The sequence below is a fragment of the Rhinatrema bivittatum genome, chromosome 4, assembly GCF_901001135.1.
Source record: "Rhinatrema bivittatum chromosome 4, aRhiBiv1.1, whole genome shotgun sequence".
Classification (NCBI taxonomy): Eukaryota; Metazoa; Chordata; class Amphibia; order Gymnophiona; family Rhinatrematidae; genus Rhinatrema; species Rhinatrema bivittatum.
This window is the reverse complement of record NC_042618.1, coordinates 277,568,515-277,587,597: the sequence shown is the minus strand read 5'-3', so window position 1 is coordinate 277,587,597 and position 19,083 is coordinate 277,568,515. Positions and strand designations below refer to the sequence as shown.

Genomic DNA, 19,083 nt, shown 5'->3' with positions numbered 1-19,083 from the left:
CATTGCTGGCTGTAAGCCCAGCCTTTCTGTCTAGCTTAACTTGCTACGTTGCAGTTATGTTATTAAACACTAACTTATAAACAATAAAATCTTGCTACATTGCAGTAATGTTACAAACAAAATCTTGTTGCTTTTCTTTCCTGGCAAACCATAATTCATTGACTTAAAGACCTTTTTTTTGGGGTTGTTATCTTCTAGCTGGTGACCCGTAATATAGAGGAAAAGTAACCATGGTTCCCGCTGGCAATATATTTGTGAGAAACTGTATTATCTCTTTATTGCTCATTGTGTATTTCTGGGCATCATACCAAATCTCATTTCAGAGGCTTCTGGCTGCTTCCCTTTGCTCTGTAATAGGAATGATTTAACAGGCAGTATTGGGCTTTTCTTAAAGTGCTTCTTATCAATACTTAAAGACCCCGTGACCGCAAAAACAGGCTTACCCTGTGGCTGGCCAAATAGAACATTCATAAGTTTTACCTCTCCAGAACTTCACTAGATTTGCCACGAGTTTCCCTACTTTATTTACATATCAAAATAGTATATGGGACATAGTTAATAATATCTTTTGAGCTCTCTGGTATTAAGGTAGGTATTAAGAGTACAGAGAATTGCTCTACATTCATCCCTGTTGACTGTATTAGGATCGGATGCCAGTTTCCATTTTTGCTGCTTTTAGTTTGGATTCCAACAGTGATATATTCTTACTTAAAAGTAGCTTTCCAAATAAGGTAAGAAGTGTGTTTGTCCCCTACAACAGTCTTGCTTCTTTCCCAAAAAAGTCTGGGATTAGATTTATGTTGTATATTATTATGCTCAAAACTCAACCATTTTGTCTGTAAATACAATTCAAAATCTTTATCAGATTAAAGAAAATCTGGAAAATTCAAAAATGTAATGCCTATCTGATCATGATATGGTTTGATATCTACCCATATTAAAGAATGATTTGATATCTCGGCAGGTCCAATTTCCTCCTTAGTTACAATAGAAAACATTGTTGTGGAAATTATAATATAGTCATTAAGTGATATAGTCATGTAAGCCCTAAATATATGCATATAATCTTTCTCCACTAGATGTAATATTCTCCATGAATCTATCAATTGCAAGGAATTAGTCATTCTTTTTTTGTGAATTTGGTATTCAATCTGCGCTCACATACAATATGAAAAGAGATTTGAATTGTGTGATAAATCTTCTAAAGCCTAGATTAAGCAAAAGTAGAGGAATTTCATACTTGTGTAATTATTTGGCACATACACTTTATTTAGTGTAATTTCTTTGCCATACATTTTACCCACAACTATAACATATCTTCCTTTTGGATCTTTATAAATTAAAGTGGTTGCAAAATGAGTTTGCGTAGCAATCAATATGGCAACACCTTTTTGATTATTGGTGAGGGAAAAGAAGCAATGACTCACCCATTCTCTATTTAATTTTATACTTTCTGTTTCTGTTAAAGATGTTTCATGTGTAATGTAAAAACTTCTTATGGCCTGGATTGGCCACTGTTGGGGACAGGATGCTGGGCTTAATGGACACTTGGTCTGACCCAGTATGGCATGTTCTTATGTTCTTATACCAAGGACACAACAACAACAACAGAGACTGAATGTTTCTCAGAATTAAAAGTTTTTATTCTTATGCGCATAAGGAAGTCTGCTCTTAAAGTTGCAGAGTCCGACTTAATCAGGTATCCAATTGACTTCACTTAAATACACTTTTGCCCAGGATGTTATTACAAACACTTCTTTGTTTTAAGATTGCAAGGTGAAGACATTTGCTAACATTATCATACCTAAATGTCCTGGGAACTCTAACTAACCTTGAAGACATGCATTTTTTTTATAGCTCTTTATTGTGGTATCTAAAACTACAACGAGATACATTTGTCTTTTCCTGGCGTGTAGCCAGATGGACTCAGTACGAATGGGATAGTATCCGCGTGCTAGCAGTTGGAGAAGGATCTGACGTCAGTACGGGGGCGTATATAGCCCCACAGGAAGCGCAGCGACTCAGAAATTTCCGTCTCCAAAGCAGTTTGGAGTGCCTGCACGCTAGTTGAGCGTGCTTTCCAAGACTACTTTGATTTTCTCTCTTTCTTCTCATTTCAGCTTCTACTTCGTTGTTTCTTGCCTATTTAGGCTTAGAGCCCCGCGCTCCTGCGGTAGATACTCTCGGGTTTCTCCCCCAGCGAGCTCCCGGGGTGATTGCCGTGCTCCCCCGGTGGGAAAGTCCTCGGTCCTGCCGAGCCGCGGCAGTGACATAGCCCCCGGACGACGTTCGGGTGTAGCCCACGAGGCCCTCGGTCCCGGCGTGGACGAGGTAGCGGGTGCATATCTTCAATTGCGGTGGCGAGATGCTCCCTCCCCCCGCAGCCGGAGACCTCTTGTGTTCCAGCCGAGGAGCGCCGACGCTGGTACGCTGCACCGCCCTTCCTACTGGTCTCCGAAGCACAGAGGATCGGCGGCGTGGCACGCCGTGGAGGACGCCATCTTGGGCCTGTTCAGGTACTCCGCGCCCCTATTGAATGCAGATTGAGCGTATACTGCTGGCCGCCTATTGCTGAAAGCCTATTGAATGCATACTGAGCGTATACTGCTGACCGCCTTTTGCTGAAAGCCTATTGAATGCAGATTGAGCATATCCTGCTGACCGCCTATTGCGGAAAGCCTATTGACTGCATACTGAGCGTATACTGCTGACCGCCTTTTGCTGAAAGCCTATTGAATGCAGATTGAGCATATCCTGCTGACCGCCTATTGCGGAAAGCCTATTGAATGCAGATTGAGCATATACTGCTGACCGCCTATTGCTGAAAGCCTATTGACTGCATGTTGAGCGTTTAATGCTGACCGCCTATAGCTGAAAGCCTATTGAATGCATATTGAGCGTATATGGCTGCCCGCCTGTGACTGAGAGCCTATTGCCCGCACACTGAGCGTCTAGCGCTAGCCGCCTATTGTATTAAGCACCTTTTGCTGCCGCATATTATTATTGAGCGCCTGTTGTATTAAGCGCCTTTTACTGCCGCATATTATTATTGAGCGCCTGCTGTATTAAGCGCCTTTTGCTGCCGCATATTATTATTGAGCGCCTGTTGTATTAAGCGCCTTTTGCTGCCACATATTATTATTGAGCGCCTGTTGTATTAAGCGCCTTTTACTGCCGCATATTATTATTGAGCGCCTGTTGTATTAAGCGCCTTTTGCTGCCGCATATTATTATTGAGCGCCTGTTGTATTAAGCGCCTTCTGCTGCCGCATATTATTATTGAGCGCCTGTTGTATTACGCGCCGCTTGCTGCCGCTTTTTCTTATTGAGCGCCTATCACTCGATGGAGCGGGATGAAGCGGAGTCTGCGACGCCGGCGCCCCCTACCTCGGGCGTTGCAGCCCTTGGCCTCTGCTCTGCATGCCAGCTTCGGGCCACGCGCAGTGATGAGCCAGACTCGCTTTGTGCCCAATGGGAGGAGGCCGTGCGACCCTCGGGTCTGGACCAGCCACGGTTTGTGGACAGTTCCCCAGGGGCTACCCCGGAGTTAGGGGGCAGTCTCGACCAATCAGGGATCCCGGGGGAGCTTGTACCCCGGCGATTTGAGGCTGCTTCAATTTCCTGGGTGGATCTCTTTAAGGGAATTCATGCTTTTGTACAGATGCAAACGGCTGCCCAGCCTGGCCCGGCGGTTCAGGCTGTTCCTGTCATTCCTGCGGTGGCTGCGCCTGCGGCGCCTGCTGCGCCTGCTGCTTCGGTGGTGGTTCCTGCAGATCCGGTTCCTGGGCCATCACGCCCGTATCGCGAGCGGGACTTCCCGCCGCTGGACAGTCCGGATCAGTCGGACCAGGAGGTCTCACCGGGCGAATCCGAGCTCCCGGACGAGGGGGACCTTCCTCCAGGGACTGAGCCATATAGAACCATGAGGCGGTTCTTCCCTAAAGAGGATCTCTCCGACCTGGTGTCTTGGTGCCTGGCGGAATTGGATATTACAGGTCCCAGCGCTTCGGTGCCCCCGGCGCAGAATCCCCTGCTGGAAGGTCTTCGTCCTACAGCCCGCCATTTTCCTTTCTTACATGCGGCACAACAACTGATCGATTTGGAATGGGCGGCTCCAGCGGCTGCCTTCAAATGGGGTCGGGCGCTAAGGGGCATGTACCCATTGGCACCGGCTCTACAGGAGCTGCTGGCATGCCCTCAGGTGGACGCCTTGATTAGTGCTGTGGTCAAGCGCACTACCATTCCCGTGGAAGGGGGGACAGCCCTCAGGGAGCCTCATGACCGGCGACTGGATGCCATTCTGCGACAGACCTTTGAGGTGGCAGCTTTATCTTTGCGGATCGCCACCTGCTGCACGGTGGTGACGTGTGCCTGTTTGTCACAGGTTCGGAACAACGCTCCAGCGGCGGACATGGAACCCGCTCTTTCCTTTCCTTTCTTACAGATGCGGCATCAGACTTGGTCCGCACAACAGCTAAAGGGATTTCATCCTCCGTGGCCGCCAGGAGGCAGCTCTGGATCCGAAAATGGTCAGCGGATGCGCCTTCCAAAACACGCCTCACTAGATTGCCCTTTAAAGGCTCCTTTCTCTTTGGCAGCGACCTTGACAAACTGGCCAGTGCATGGGGCAACTCTCCAGTGCCCAGATTGCCGGAAGATCGGTTCCGAAGAGGCCAGCGCGCATTTCCAAGGCCCTCCAGGGGCAGGGGTTCACAGCGCTTTGTTCCTTTCAGGGGTCGCTACCAGGCGCCACGTCCTCCGGCCAGGAATCAGTCCTTTCGGGCCAAGCAGCGTCGGAGGGGAGCAGGCCCGGGCTCGGGTCCCGGCCGTGCCTCCCAATGAGGATGCGCCGACTCATCTGGGGGACGAAGCCATAGGGGGCAGGTTGGCCCTCTTCTACCCCAGGTGGGTCGAGATTACGTCGGACCAGTGGGTCCTCGCCATGATCCGGGAGGGATATTACCTGGACTTTCATCATCTCCCCCCGGACAAGTTTGTGGAATCTTTCTGTCCCACGCACAAGAAGGCAGCATTGGAAGCTACACTGGCGAGGCTCCTGTCCTTGAACGCCATCATCCCAGTACCTGCCTGGGAAGTGAATTCTGGTCATTATTCCATCTATTTCATGGTACCCAAGAAAGGGGGTACCTTTCGGCCTGTCCTGGACCTCAAGTTCGTCAATCAATACTTACGCGTCCCGCGGTTTCGCATGGAAACTCTACGCTCCGTCAAGGACGCCGTCCAGCCAGGGGAATTCCTCACGGCATTGGTCATGTCAGAAGCATACCTGCATATCCCGATCCATCCGGATCATCAGCGCTACCTATGCTTCAAAGTCCTGGGCCGCCACTTCCAGTTTCGGGCTCTGCCCTTCGGGTTGGCAACGTCGCCACGGACATTCACCAAGGTGGTGGTAGTGGTAGCGGTGGCGCTCAGGCGGGAAGGGATTCTAGTCCATCCCTACCTAGACGACTGGCTGATCAGGGTGAAATCACGAGAGGAGAGCCTGCGGACTACCGACAGAGTGATCGCCCTCCTGGAAAGTTTGGGCTGGGTGGTCAATCTCAGCAAGAGCTGTCTGCAGCCTTCCCAGTCCATAGAGTATCTGGGAGTACAGTTCGACACCCGGGCAGACACGGTCAGTCTTACGACCAAGAGACAGTTGAAGCTTCGACAACGTCTCCAGTATCTGATGAGAGCCAGTCGGCCCATAGCCTGGGATTATCTGCAGGTTCTGGGTCTCATGGCATCCACCCTGGAAGTAGTGCCTTGGGCGCGGGCCCATATGAGACCTCTACAGCATTTCTTGCTCTCTCGCTGGAGCCCCCGTCGACGGGACTATTCCACGCACCTTCCTCTACCGGCCAGAGTTCGGACCCAGCTACGGTGGTGGTTGCAGTCCAACCACCTGAGCAGGGGGTCGAAGATGTCCTCGCCCACGTGGACCTTGCTCACCACGGATGCCAGCCTGAGCGGCTGGGGAGCACATTGCGAAGAACTCACCGCGCAAGGGCGATGGAACAGAGAGGAGTCAATGTGGAACATCAATCGCCTGGAGGCCCGGGCAGTCCGCTTGGCTTGCCTTCGATTCGCTCACAGACTACGGCACAGAGCTGTCAGAGTGATGTCAGACAACGCCACCACGGTGGCCTACATCAACCGGCAGGGCGGAACCAGAAGCCGACAGGTATCTCTGGAGATCGCCCCACTGATGGTTTGGGCAGAGGCGAATCTGCAAGACATCTCCGCCGTCCACATTGCTGGGAAGGACAATACCACAGCAGACTTCCTCAGCAGAGAAAGCCTGAATCCAGGAGAGTGGCAGCTGTCCCCCACAGCTTTCCAGATGATTGTCGATCATTGGGGGATTCCGGCCATGGATTTACTGGCGGACTAGTCCAATGCTCAAGTACCCAGATACTTCAGCCACAGGCACGACCCGTTCTCGCACAGCACCGATGCCCTGGTCCAGCCATGGCCTCCCGGGACTCTACTATAAGCCTTTGCTGGGCGCCCTCATCCACAAGATTCAGACACACCGGGGCCTAGTTCTTCTAGTGGCACCAGACTGGCCAAGAAGACCCTGGTACGCGGACATGAGAAGACTACTGGCAGGGGAGCCTCTTCCCCTGCCTCCTCTCCGGGACCACCTACGTCAAGGTCCCATTCTACATGAGGATCCAGCTCAATTCTCTCTTACGGTCTGGCCCTTGAGAGGGCTAGATTGAAGAAGAAGGGTTACTCGGAGCCCGTGATTGATACCCTCCTCCGAGCTCGCAAGTTTTCCACATCCCTCACATACATCCGGATCTGGAGAGTATTTGAAGCATGGTGCGACACTCATGGCACCAATCCACGTGCAACCACAATCCCTATTGTGTTGGATTTCCTGCAGGATGGACTTCAGAAGGGTCTGTCCCTCAGCTCCATCAAGGTTCAGGTGGCTGCGCTGTCTTGCTATGGTCCCAGGAGGGATGGCAAGACCATCGCCAAGCACCCAGATGTTTCTCGCTTCCTGCAAGGGGTCAAGCATATTCGTCCGCCACTGAAGTGGCCAGTGCCTTTGTGGAACCTCAACCTCGTTTTGGATTTCCTCGCCAGCTCCACCTTTAGACCCCTTCGGGGCCTGCCTCTTCGTTCTTTCACCTTGAAAATGGTATTCTTGCTGGCGGTGTGTTCAGCACGCAGCATCTCCGAGTTACAGGCACTGTCCTGCCGTGATCCCTTTCTTAGGATCACTCCAGAGGCTATCCACCTTCGTACAGTTCCCTCCTTTCTGCCTAAGGTGGTTTCCCAGTTTCATCTTAATCAAACCATATCCTTGCCTACCACGGCGGGTTTGCAGAAATCTGAAGAAGGTCGTTTATTATGCCATCTCGACATTGGCAGAGTGCTGCCCAGGTATCTGGAACTTACACAAGACCTACGAAAGACGGACCATCTGTTCGTTCTGTACAGCTGGAAGAAGCAAGGTGAAGCGGCCTCGCGGCCCACCATCGCCCGCTGGATTAAAGAAGTCGTTCGAGCCACCTACGTGGAGGCTGGGAAGGCTCCGCCTCTACAGGTCAAGGCTCATTCTACCAGGGCCCAAGCGGCATCTTGGGCTGAATCACGGATGCTGTCTCCGGCAGACATCTGTAAAGCAGCGACGTGGTCCTCCCTTCATACCTTTTCCAGGTTCTACCGTCTGGAAGTCCAGGCCAGGGAGGACTCAGCTTTTGCGAGGGCGGTTTTGCATGGTCCTCAGGCAGCCTCCCGCCCAGGTGGGAGGTAAAGCTTTTGTACATCCCATTCGTACTGAGTCCATCTGGCTACACGCCAGGAAATGTTGAGATTACTTACCTGGTAATCTTCTTTTCCTTAGTGTAGACAGATGGACTCAGCATCCCGCACCACTGCCTGTGTGCATGAGCTTCACCGATTCCAGATAAGCCATACCTTTGTTTACATGAGAGCATGCACTCTACCAGGTGTCACCGCTTTCCGGTTGGGAACGCTGGCGGTCTCCAGCCACTGTCAATCGGTCAGGGGAATCCTGTTTTCACTTTTCTCTTTTCACTGAGCGTCAGTACACACATCCATAACAGCTTTTGCAAGGAAGATTACTGAGTCGGTGCGCTTCCTGTGGGGCTATATACGCCCCCGTACTGACGTCAGATCCGTCTCAAACTGCTAGCAAGCAGTACTGTCTACACTGTCTACACTAAGGAAAAGAAGATTACCAGGTAAGTAATCTAAACATTTCTGTTATCTAAGTGTGAGACAGTTTCAAGACCTAGCAATGCCTTCTGGAACTCTTCTGGTATTTTTCCATTGAACAGATGCTTCTAATACATTTTATTATCTCAAATGCCACTTGCATTTTGTACCTGTGAAAAGACTGTAACATTTTCTCTCTCTTTAGAAGAGAGACTAGTCCTGCTATTTTCCAGGATGTGTATCTTAATGTATCAACCAAATTTAATCCAGAACTGTGAAGATTGTATAAAAGCACTTGTATCAAACCCCACAAAAACATTAGCAGCCACCCAGCCTTGACCACCAACACATATAGGGCCGGATTTTAAAAGGGTTACGCACGCTGGGCCTATTTAAAAAAGGCCCGGTGACGCGTGTAAGTCCCGGGGCTTTACAAAAGGGATTGGGCATGGGCGGGGCAGTCTGGGGTAGAGCAGGGGTGGGGCCAGAGGCCTCCGACATAGCGACCATTGCCGCTGTGTTGGAGGATCGTGCGCCGGCAGGCTGCCGGCGTGCACAACTTGCGCCTACCCAGAGGCAAGCAAGTCAGGGGGGTTAGAGTAGGGCTGGAGGGGGAAAGGTTAGGGTAAGGGGTGGGAACGGAGGAAGGCAGCGTGGCTTGGCGTGCGCAAGGTGCAGAATTGTGTACCCCCTTGCGCACTCCGATCCCGGATTTTATAACATGCGCGCACATGTTATAAAATTGGACATACGTGCGCACGCTTCTTTTAAAATCTACTCCATTACATATATCTTAATATCAAAAGTCATCCAAATGCCTGATAAATGTCACAGACTTCGAAAGAGATTTCCATCAATTACTCCCACCTTCTCCCTGCTCGCTCTCCCACATAACCCTTAACCGTATAAACCCAAATATGATTATTTGCCCCATAAAAGGGCTGAAACACTATTCCAGAATATAGGCAGGTGCCCCCACCCCAACCACCAGTAAATTCCAATTTTTAAGGACCAAAAAGCAATAAAGCAAAAGATGCCCATGAAAGTTGAAAATAGATCAGTTAGTAAACTATTCAATCATAGAGTGGTGTGTAGACCCAAACTGCTTTTGGCAAAGCCAAAAACACAAAAAATAGCAGTGTGTGTGTGTGAGTCAACCACTAGCCCTATATCTGTTGGTGGTCACGGCTGGGTGGCTGCTAATGTTTTTGTGGGGTTTGATACAAGTGCTTTTACACAATCTTCACAGTTCTGGATTAAATTTGGCTGATACATACAATGTTAGCTTCCTTAATATTCTGTCACATGCCAATTACCATTATGGGCAAAGCTGGATATTGCAAAGAAAATGTAATAATCTTTTTAAACAACTCAGAACATATAGAGGCATTTTTTTCCTCTTCAGTGATACTGCATTAAAATCTTAAAATATGTAAATGTGGGTATCTACATATCTCCATGCTTGCGATAGACCTGCAAAACATCCATTTTATGAGCAAAATTAAGCAGTTTTGCAATAACTACTCTAGGTCTTGTCAACGCAGTATTCTTAGATATAATCTGATCTACTTGCTCAATATGAATCTTTCCCATGAGACAATTCCAGCCCAACTCCAATAATCCCCAGAAATCTAAGATTATTCTTTTGCAATCTATTTTTCAAATCTCCGAATACTGATTCTAGTTGTACTTGGGAAGAGAGTTTCACTTGTGACTCAGTTAACATTTGCACCTCCATTTCCACATCTGCAAGCTGTCTCTGTGTATCTTCCACCTGATTTTTATTTTATTTTATTTCTGTTAGTTTTTCATTCACAGATACATTTTGCTTGGAAATATCACATTTTACCTCTAGCACATTCACTACCACCGCAGAGACCTCAGCTACCACACCCTCCGTTACTGTTGCTCTCGGGCTAGCAGATCCATCCACTATTTTGAAATCCATTTGCTTCCCAGTTACCTTTTTTTTTTTTTTTTATTGCGTTTGATGACATCTTAGCACTCTGCTTCATCATGAAATTATCCATAGCCAGATCATCTTTGTAATTGGTAGGGTTGGGGGTTCGTTCCACGCTTCAGTCCCGCTAATTAAAAGAAAGATCAGGAGGGGCACCTTGAGCAGGATAGCAGCACACCTTACCCGCTTATTCTATCATGTGGTGGTCTCATAATATGAGATGTTTAATGGTGGTATTGGTTGGGCACTTATCTATTGTGTGATCAATGTATAGATCATGTACTCAGTAGTGAAGCTCACTTGGAAAGCAGGATAATGGGCATTGTATACCTACCACAGGCTGTATACACTCACTCTGGCACTTTGTACACTTTGGCACAAATCCAAAGGCTCTAGAATAATATATAAACATTACTTTATTGTTGATTTATATATGTATATATATTGTCGCTGTTACATTCCCTATACCATATGATGTGAAACTAGTGCCTTTCTAAATTCCCATAATTTCTTCCCTCTTACCACTCCCAAAACAAGGTATCCTGTACCTTGGCTAATGGTCCATAACTCCTTTGTATTCCTTTCTGAAGGCTGGGATCCACCTCTGCATGGTCTGGACTCTCTTTCCAGTCTTTTCTGTGTTGGGGCTCTTTGTCTGGTCCTATGTCAAGAGTTTTAATTTTAGACTCTATCTTAATACAGCTCTAGTCAGTAGGATTGCATGTGTCTCAGTTCATTGGTTGGATCAGGTTATGATGATTTGTCCATCCTTAAATATAGATCAGGGTTTTCCCTGTAGCTTGTTTTTTCCCGCATCATCTGGTAGAAGGGATCTTGGAACATGAAGCCTTTCTGATTGGTATTCCTACATATAGGATGCTCCTGGGCCTCTGTTTTGCATATATATAGTTTTCCTAGCATGTAGCTAGATGGACTCAGGACCAATGGGTTATATGCTCACCTGCTAGCAAATGGAGACAAGAGTCAGGTTTCAAAACTGATGTCACCTTAGATACACCCCTGCAGTGACCTCAGCCCTTCAGTATCTCTCCATCTCCTAAGTAGATGTAGACATGCTTTCCCTACTGGGATCGCTGAACTCTTTAGAAGAAGAAATTCTACTTTTAAATTGAAGAAAGATTGAGCTATGCTGTCCTGCGGTGATACCTAAAGGTCCCTCCCCCAATTGAGAATTCCTTAGGTGATTTCTGAGATCCCTCAGAGGTGTGCCTTGGTCTGGTAGCCGGTTCCCAGCATAGACTTTGCTGCTGAAAGGCAGCGAGTGCAAGAAGCGAGCTCGACGGTGACGGCCAAAGCCCTCTCCCCCCGCAGCCAGAGAGTGTCTGTACTCAGCCGGTAAGCGCTGAGCCCAGGTAGGTAAAGAGAGAAGAGGATTCCATCTGATTCAGAGACGGGGGGGGGGGGGGGTGTTCCGGTAAGACTTCCTTTGGTCTATCTGCTCGGCACGCCTTACTGAATATGTTACCGATCCCGTTGGGGTAAGGGGAAGTGGGCTTCCAAGTGGGTAGAGCGGCCCACTGGTGGGCTAGGCCCCACTCTAGGCTTTATAGGCACACCGCATAGTAGGCCACGGTGGTGCCATCTTGCGTGTATTTTTGTGCGTCTTCCATTGCCCACCATAGAGCGTCGGAACACACGGTGCATGCTGGCTCTGCACATGCGCTGTGCGCGTAACGTTGTGCATATGTGCGTGCTTACATGCACGCATTCGTGTTGGTGCTGCACACCTTAGGCACAGAATTTAGGTAAAGCCGGGCACACAGACTGTGTGTGCACCTCTCCACGGCCCACAGAGGCGTTAGCTGGCTGAGCACACAGTTACCGTTTCTAATGGTTCCAGCAGCAAAGAAACATAAGTGCCATTCTCTCTGTGCTGCCTGTCATATTAGAGCTACGCAGTCTGACCTTGATTCTTTCGTATGTCAGCACTGTGAGGAGGCCCAGGGAGAGTTGGCCTCCCAGGTCATTGCTAAGCCTGGCTCCTCCCATTCAGAGGATGGGTCAGCTACGACCTTAACCGGTAGTGCCCTGAATCTGAGTAATCCCAGGGCTGGGTCTTCCATGGGAGAGGGAAATCCAGCGGCGCCTACCCCAATACCTCCTGGACTAGGCATGGAACCGGCAGCCTTCTCTTGGGTGGAATTTTTTCAAGGCCTTCAAGCCTTTGTACAGGTGCAGTCTGCTTCACTTGCCCCTGTCCGGACAGCACCCCAACCAGCAAGGCCTCCCTCTCCAAGCCCTCTCGGCAGGCCTCGAGACATGCCTCATCTCTCACCAAGGGTTTTCCTGGCAGGGACCCAGACACCATGGACGAAGAAGGGGATCCAGATTCCTTGATGTGAATGGAACCCGCCTGTCGGCGAATCCGGCCATGACCTGTTTTCTAAAAGGGGTAAAGCACCTCCGGCCACCCCTATGGTGGCCGGTTCCCTTGTGGAATCTTAATCTAGTATTGGAGTTTTTGGCAGGGCCCTCCTTTCGGTTGCTGCGCAGACTGTCCTTGCACCTGTTAACCTTGAAAACAGTGTTCCTGGTGGCGATATGCTTGTTTCGTCGCATCTCTGAATTACAGGCATTGTCATGTTGGGAACCATTCCTCTAGGTTGACCCCAGGAGCATTACAACTTCGTATCGTTCCATCCTTCTTGCCTAAGGTAGTCTCGGAATTTCATGCGAATCAGTCCATTTCATTGCCATCCCTAGATAGGCACAAGGACACGGAAGAATACCGCCTCCTCCCCCATTTAAATGTCTAGGCTTTTGGTGTGGTATCTGGAACTTTCAGAATCAGTGCACAAGACAAACAGTTTGTTTTTCATGGTAAAGGAAATGGGGCGAACCAGCTTCACGGGTTACCATAGCTTGCTGGATCAAGGAGGTGGTCACGGGAGCCTATGTAGAGGTAGGAAAGCCATTACCCTTTCAGGTTAAAGCTCATTCCACTAGTGCTCATGCAGTATCCTGGGCGGAAGCTAAACTGCTGTCTTCCGTCAACATCTGCCGAGCGGTGACATGGTCCTTCTTACACACCTTCTCCAGGTTCTATTGCCTGGATGCTCAGGCCCGAGAGGGCGCAACCTTTGCAAGGGCGGTGCTAACTGGACCGCGGGCAGCCTCCTGCCTCAATTGGGAGTAGCTTTTGTACATCCCATTAGTCCTGAGTCCATCTGGTTACACGCTAGGAAATGGAGACATTTCTTACCTGATAATTTCATTTTCCTTAGTGTAGACAGATGGACTCCGCATCCCGCCCACGGCTGCCCAAGAACAGTGCCAAGGAATTGTCCATGAAATGAATATCTATTCCAAGAGGTTACAGGTAAGCCATCGCCCAATCCCTAGAACAGGGCATCTATAATCTTGCTGGGATTTAGTGTTTTTTGGTTGAGTACAGTTACGGTTATCCGTTTTTAATAGGTTTTTCAATAGTATGTCCACAATGGCCTTTGAAGAGAATACTGAAGGGTGGGGGTCATTGCAGGGGTATATCTAAGGTGACGTCAGCTTTGAAACCTGACTCTGTCTCCATCTGCTAGCAGGGGAGCATATAACTCAATGGTCCCGAGTCCATCTGTCTACACTCAGGAAAACAAAATTATTAGGTAAGTAATTTCTGCAATATAATATGTGCAGTTTTCAGCTGATCAATATTTTGCAATGTTGAAGCTACAGGCTCATTTTCAATTATGTCCTTATCAGCTGGCAATTGTCAGTTGTCCACAGAGAGGGTTTACTTTTCAGTGCAAGGTCCCCACTCTGCAGTTGAAAGTCTCTTAATATTACAGCTTAATATCCTTTGAGTGAGTTATAAATACCCATTTTCCATAGATTCTGTTCATTTGAGAAATGTTTATGGTATTTATCCATTTGAGTCCAGAATAGGACACTTATTCCAACAGTTTCCCTAACTTATCTAGTATACTAATTATATGTCTCCACCCCAAGCAGCATTATAACAACAACAGCCTATTGTGAAGTTATGCTGGAACCTTATCCATTGAGTCCAGCATGTTCTTGTTACATGCCCCGCCTGTGGCCGTCCTGCGCACAGGCCTGCTCACCTTCATGGTTCCACAGCGGGTCCAGGGACGACCTCCCTCGCGGTTGTTGCCAGTCCTGCTAGTCCCCAGCGTTCCGCGGTGGCGGTCACCGGGCCTTCCACTGTGCGTTGGACCTCACGCCAAGGTTCGGCGTCCTTGGCCATGTTGGCCATGTACACGCGTGGACTGCCCAGACTCATGTAGGGCCAAGGGCGGGTCCTAGCTCCGCAGCGCGCCCTGATTGATCCCCCGATATAAGGAAGTTCCTGTCTCTGCTTCCTTGCCTTGGCAATCGGGTCAGTTTGTTGTAAGATTGCCTCTGCGCTTGTACCTGTTCCTGCTTGTTCCTAGTCTCGTTCCAGGATCCTTCAGTTCCTGACTCGTTCCTGTCTCGTTCCTGTAGCCTGCTTGTTCCTGTGTTCGTCTGCCTGTCTACCCAGGTAGTACCCTCGGACTGACTTTCTGGTACTGACCTGCCTGCCACCTGCTTCAAAGACCACAGCCTGTTCCTGCCTGCCGCCTGCCTCAAGACCTCAACCTGCCTTTGACCTCGTCTGACCTCGGACTGACCTCTGGATATTAACCTTTGCCTGTCTGACCTCGTCTCCAGATTCTGGCTCTGTTCCTCGCCTTGTCATCACCAGCATTGTTCTGGTTCTCCCTATTCCAACCAGCAGCCACCTTTGAACCCGATTGCGCTCCCCCCTCTCTCTGTGGGTACACCGGACTTTCATTCTCTTAAGGAGACCCTGCAAAGCCCACCTAAGTCCAAGCAGCCCGGGTCCCTACGGGCTCCTCCCGGGGGACCTTGGGTTTCCTGTGGTAAAGCTCTTCTTAGCCTCTGCCTCCTCCAGTGCTCCGCCCCCTGGGGACAGCTACCTCCTGTTCCCTTTCAGGAGGCGTTCCACCTCTGCCCCAGGACAAGGGTCCACCCCCGAGCACAACAGTTCTCCTTAGACAGCAGGATGAATTAACCATGCTTAATACCCACCCACCTCCCTGCAGAGTCTACTATCTAGCTATAGTTTAGCACTAATATTAACTGTGAAGGGCTTACCAAGCAGCGCTTGCGTGAAAACATCCACACATACTCATTAGAGCAAAAGCTTAATGAGCTAAGAAAGGAGGGTCTGTCAGCACCATTGAATGATATCACTTACATGTCCTGCAGTCTACAGAGGATACTGTTTACGGTAAACAAAATTGCTGTACTTTCATATTCTAAAAGTATCTATGCTACATTCTATCTTATCCCTGCAATTAGCTCACCTTCTGTTGCAGCTGATTGGCTGAGTATCATCATGTGACCATCTCTGTTTTGGCACACATGTTTTCCCTTTACATTTTGTGTGGTCACTTGTCTTCTGTAAGAGCTTTTGTGAATTTAAGTATTGCGTTAGGTATGTAATATGTACTAACTTTTTCATTTTTCCTTTTGCGTCTCTTTGTTTCCAGTGTCACAGTGATTGTTACTCACTGTTATTTTTACTTCTGTTTACTTTGCAGTTTAAGCTGCTGCCTTCTAGTCCCTCCAATTGCAGCTTTCGGGCAAAACACGGGTTCATGTTGGGGGACATACTGATTTTCTCACTCCTTTAACAATTTTCATTTCGAAGCTCTTGAATAAAAGTATATTCACCATTAAAAAAAAGTTTCTTAATGACTCCAGTAGACGTTGCGCAATGTCTGTGTTTTCAAAAGTAAAAAAATAAAATTGGAGGTGCTATCACTCTCCTTGAGTACATAGTGAAGCATAAAGGCTTCAACATCTGCAACGTGCATGCAGCATATATATGAATGAAAACACAGTTTGTATTGTATTAGAGAAAGTGATTGAATTTGATTATGGTGATGATATAATAATTCAGATAATTTTGTTAGGAATATAAAAGCAACCCAATTTTCTGTATTAAAACTTTTTTTTTCAATTCTTTATTTATTGCTTCTAAAATCATAAACAACAAATATAGCCAGTTACCATAACATAGCTTCTGATTGATATTTTATACAAAAAGGATAAACAATCCCATATCAGTATCTATTTTCTCAATCAGTCACTAATATTAGGCAAATACAAAGTAAAATCTTTATATTTCTTTGAGCGTAATTTTAAGGTTAAACGTACAAGGCAAACATTATCTAGGACCCTTACTTTAATATTTACTACCGGATTTATACCTCTAAAGGCCTTTGAGATCTTCAGAATTTGTAAATATATAGTTTTTTCCCTTCTAATTTTACGATACATCTACATGGATATTTAAGCATAAAATAACCCCCTTTGTCAATTACCCCTTTTTTAAGTGATAAAAATTTCTTTCTCCTTAACTGGGGTTTTTTTTAGCAAGATCTGGAAATATTCATGTTTTATCCCCGTAGTATATTTCAGAACTATTACGAGAGAATGATCTCATCACATTATCTTTATCTGTAATGAATGCATATTGGACCAACAAGGTTCCATGTATTTTAACCACTAATTCATCTTGAGACTTCTGCAAAAGATCAGATAACTCCAGTGATTCATCTTGAGGTTCTTTTTGAACCAATTGTTCTTTTTCACCTTCTCTCACCACTTTACCCAATTGATCTAATTTACTGTATTTTTCGCTCCATAAGACGCACTTGACCATAAGACGCACCTAGGATTCAGAGGGGAAAAATTAAAAAAAAAACAAAAAAAGCGTGCTAAACCGGCTCCGTCCCAGGCGTCTATGCGTCTTATGGAGCAAATTAGGGGAGTGCATAACATTTTTTTTCTTCCCATTTTGTTTTCGGGTCTGGGAAGGGACATTTCGGTCCATTCCCCAGATCAGAAAACCTTTGTCTTTCTAATTCTGTGGTAACCCCCCCCCCCAAAAAAAAAAAACCAACAAACCCCATCCCAACACTTTAAATTAATTAACCCCCACCCTCCTGACCCCACAAGATCTTCCAAATTAATTTACTACAGCCCCCCACCCTCCTGACCCCCCCCCCCAAGACCTGCCAAAAGTCCCTGGTGGTCCAGCGGGGGTCCAGGAGCGGTCTGGGAGCGATCTCCTGGACTTGGGCCGTCAGCTGCCCGTAATCAAAATGGCACCGACGGCCCTTTGCCCTTACTATGTCACAGGGGCTACCACTGGCATTGGTCGACCCCAGTGACATAGTAAGGGCAAAGGGCCATCGGTGCCATTTTGATTGCTGGCAGCTGACGGCCCAAGTCCAGGAGATCGCTCCCGGACCACCAGGGACTTATGGCAGGTCTTGGAGGGGGCGGGGGGTTTTGTTAGATTTTTAATTTTTTTTTATATTCGCTCCATAAGACGCACTTTTGGGGGGGAAAAAGTGCGTCTTATGGAGCGAAAAATACGGTACTTCCCCTATCTCCTGATCCTAGATAAAAAGCCTTAACAATAACAGGTAAACAATTATCTGGAATCTTCAAAACCTGTTTTAGATAATTTCTAAATAACTCAGTTGGTTCTAGCTTTTTAATAATAGGGAAATTATTAACCCTTAAATTCAAGGATCTAATCGAGTTTTCAATGTTTTCTATTCTTTTATTAAATTCCTGTTCAGTATTTATTTGATAAGATTGTATTTTCTCTATTTTTGAGACCCGGTTATCTATCTTTACTATTTCTTTCCTCTGTTCTTCCACTTTTGCAGAGTTCTGAACAGATGAATTTGTGGTTTTCATTACCTCTTTTGTCAATTTATTAATTGATAAATCTAATTTAACCAAGTAATTCCACACATTCTCCAGTGTTATATTAGCAGGTTTTTCTAGTATCTTATCTATATTGATTATTATATCAACATTATCTTGTTCCCTATTATTAGGGTTATTTAACCTCGGGGTACTAGTTCTTTTAAAGGAAACATCTACATTCTCAATTATGCTCAGATGTAAAAGTTTTTGTTCTTCTTTCTTGGATGTATTCGTATCAAGTTCTTTTTGATTCTCATCATGTAATAAATCTGGAGATCTCGATATCCCTTCCAGCTCAAATTCTGGTTTCACAGGGGATATTCCCCCTTCACTACCAGGTGGTGGTGGTGTTACCGGTGCCCCTGGACTTAAAGATGTCTCCTCGATCAGAGGAAGGGGACTCCGCTCAACTACCTCTTCCTCAGCGATCTGTCCTATTGGGGTATAACTTGGAGAGTCCAACCACTCAGACAGTCCTTTGACCTAATTCCACAGCACTCACTCCAACTGAAGGCCTAAGTTTAGCCTTCCTTTTGGTGTGGGGCATCTTATCAAGGTAAATCAAACAGGAAATAACCAGTCAGTGAATTGTGTCCAAGAGATAATGCAATTATAATAGAGATTTTACTTTGAGGAGGCTCTTAGGAGACAATAACATTATATTAAGGAAAATTTCATACCTAAAACACTGTTCAAAGGAGATTCATTATATTAGTCCAGTTCTTTAGGAATATAAAAAACAAAAAACGCTAGTCCAGCTAAGTCCGGCGAAGCCCAGCTAAGTCCGCTATACTGCCCGCCCCTTAAGCGCACGCAGCTTTAGCGACGCGCCGGCTCTGCTGCGTGCCGCAAGGAACTCACTTTTTATTCACCGTCCGGGACCTGCCTCCAAAAGCCATGCCCAGCGTGAGGAAAACAGCTGCTGGTGTCAATCACTGTTGGGGCGTCTTATCTCACCCCCGGTATGCAGCTCCTCAGGTAAAGTTTGTTCTTTCTCCTTCTGGCCTCCGTATTAAAACATTTTCTCTCATAGTTGTGTTTAGGATAAGCCAATACAGTACAGTCACATTTGGATTTTAAAACATCAAATTTATATTGTTAAATGGCTTTTTTGTTAGCATTTCTCCCTTTATTTACAAGACAGTTTTTTATGGATTTGTAGGTCATAC

The 19,083-nt window shown here is 47.1% G+C and overlaps 1 protein-coding gene across 3 annotated transcripts in view; it reads left to right on the top strand.

Annotated features, from left to right (window-relative positions):
• Positions 1-19,083, top strand: part of ETFRF1 (electron transfer flavoprotein regulatory factor 1) — a 119,135-nt gene that overhangs the window by 83,029 nt on the left and 17,023 nt on the right. The gene's annotated exons all lie outside the window — the stretch shown is intronic.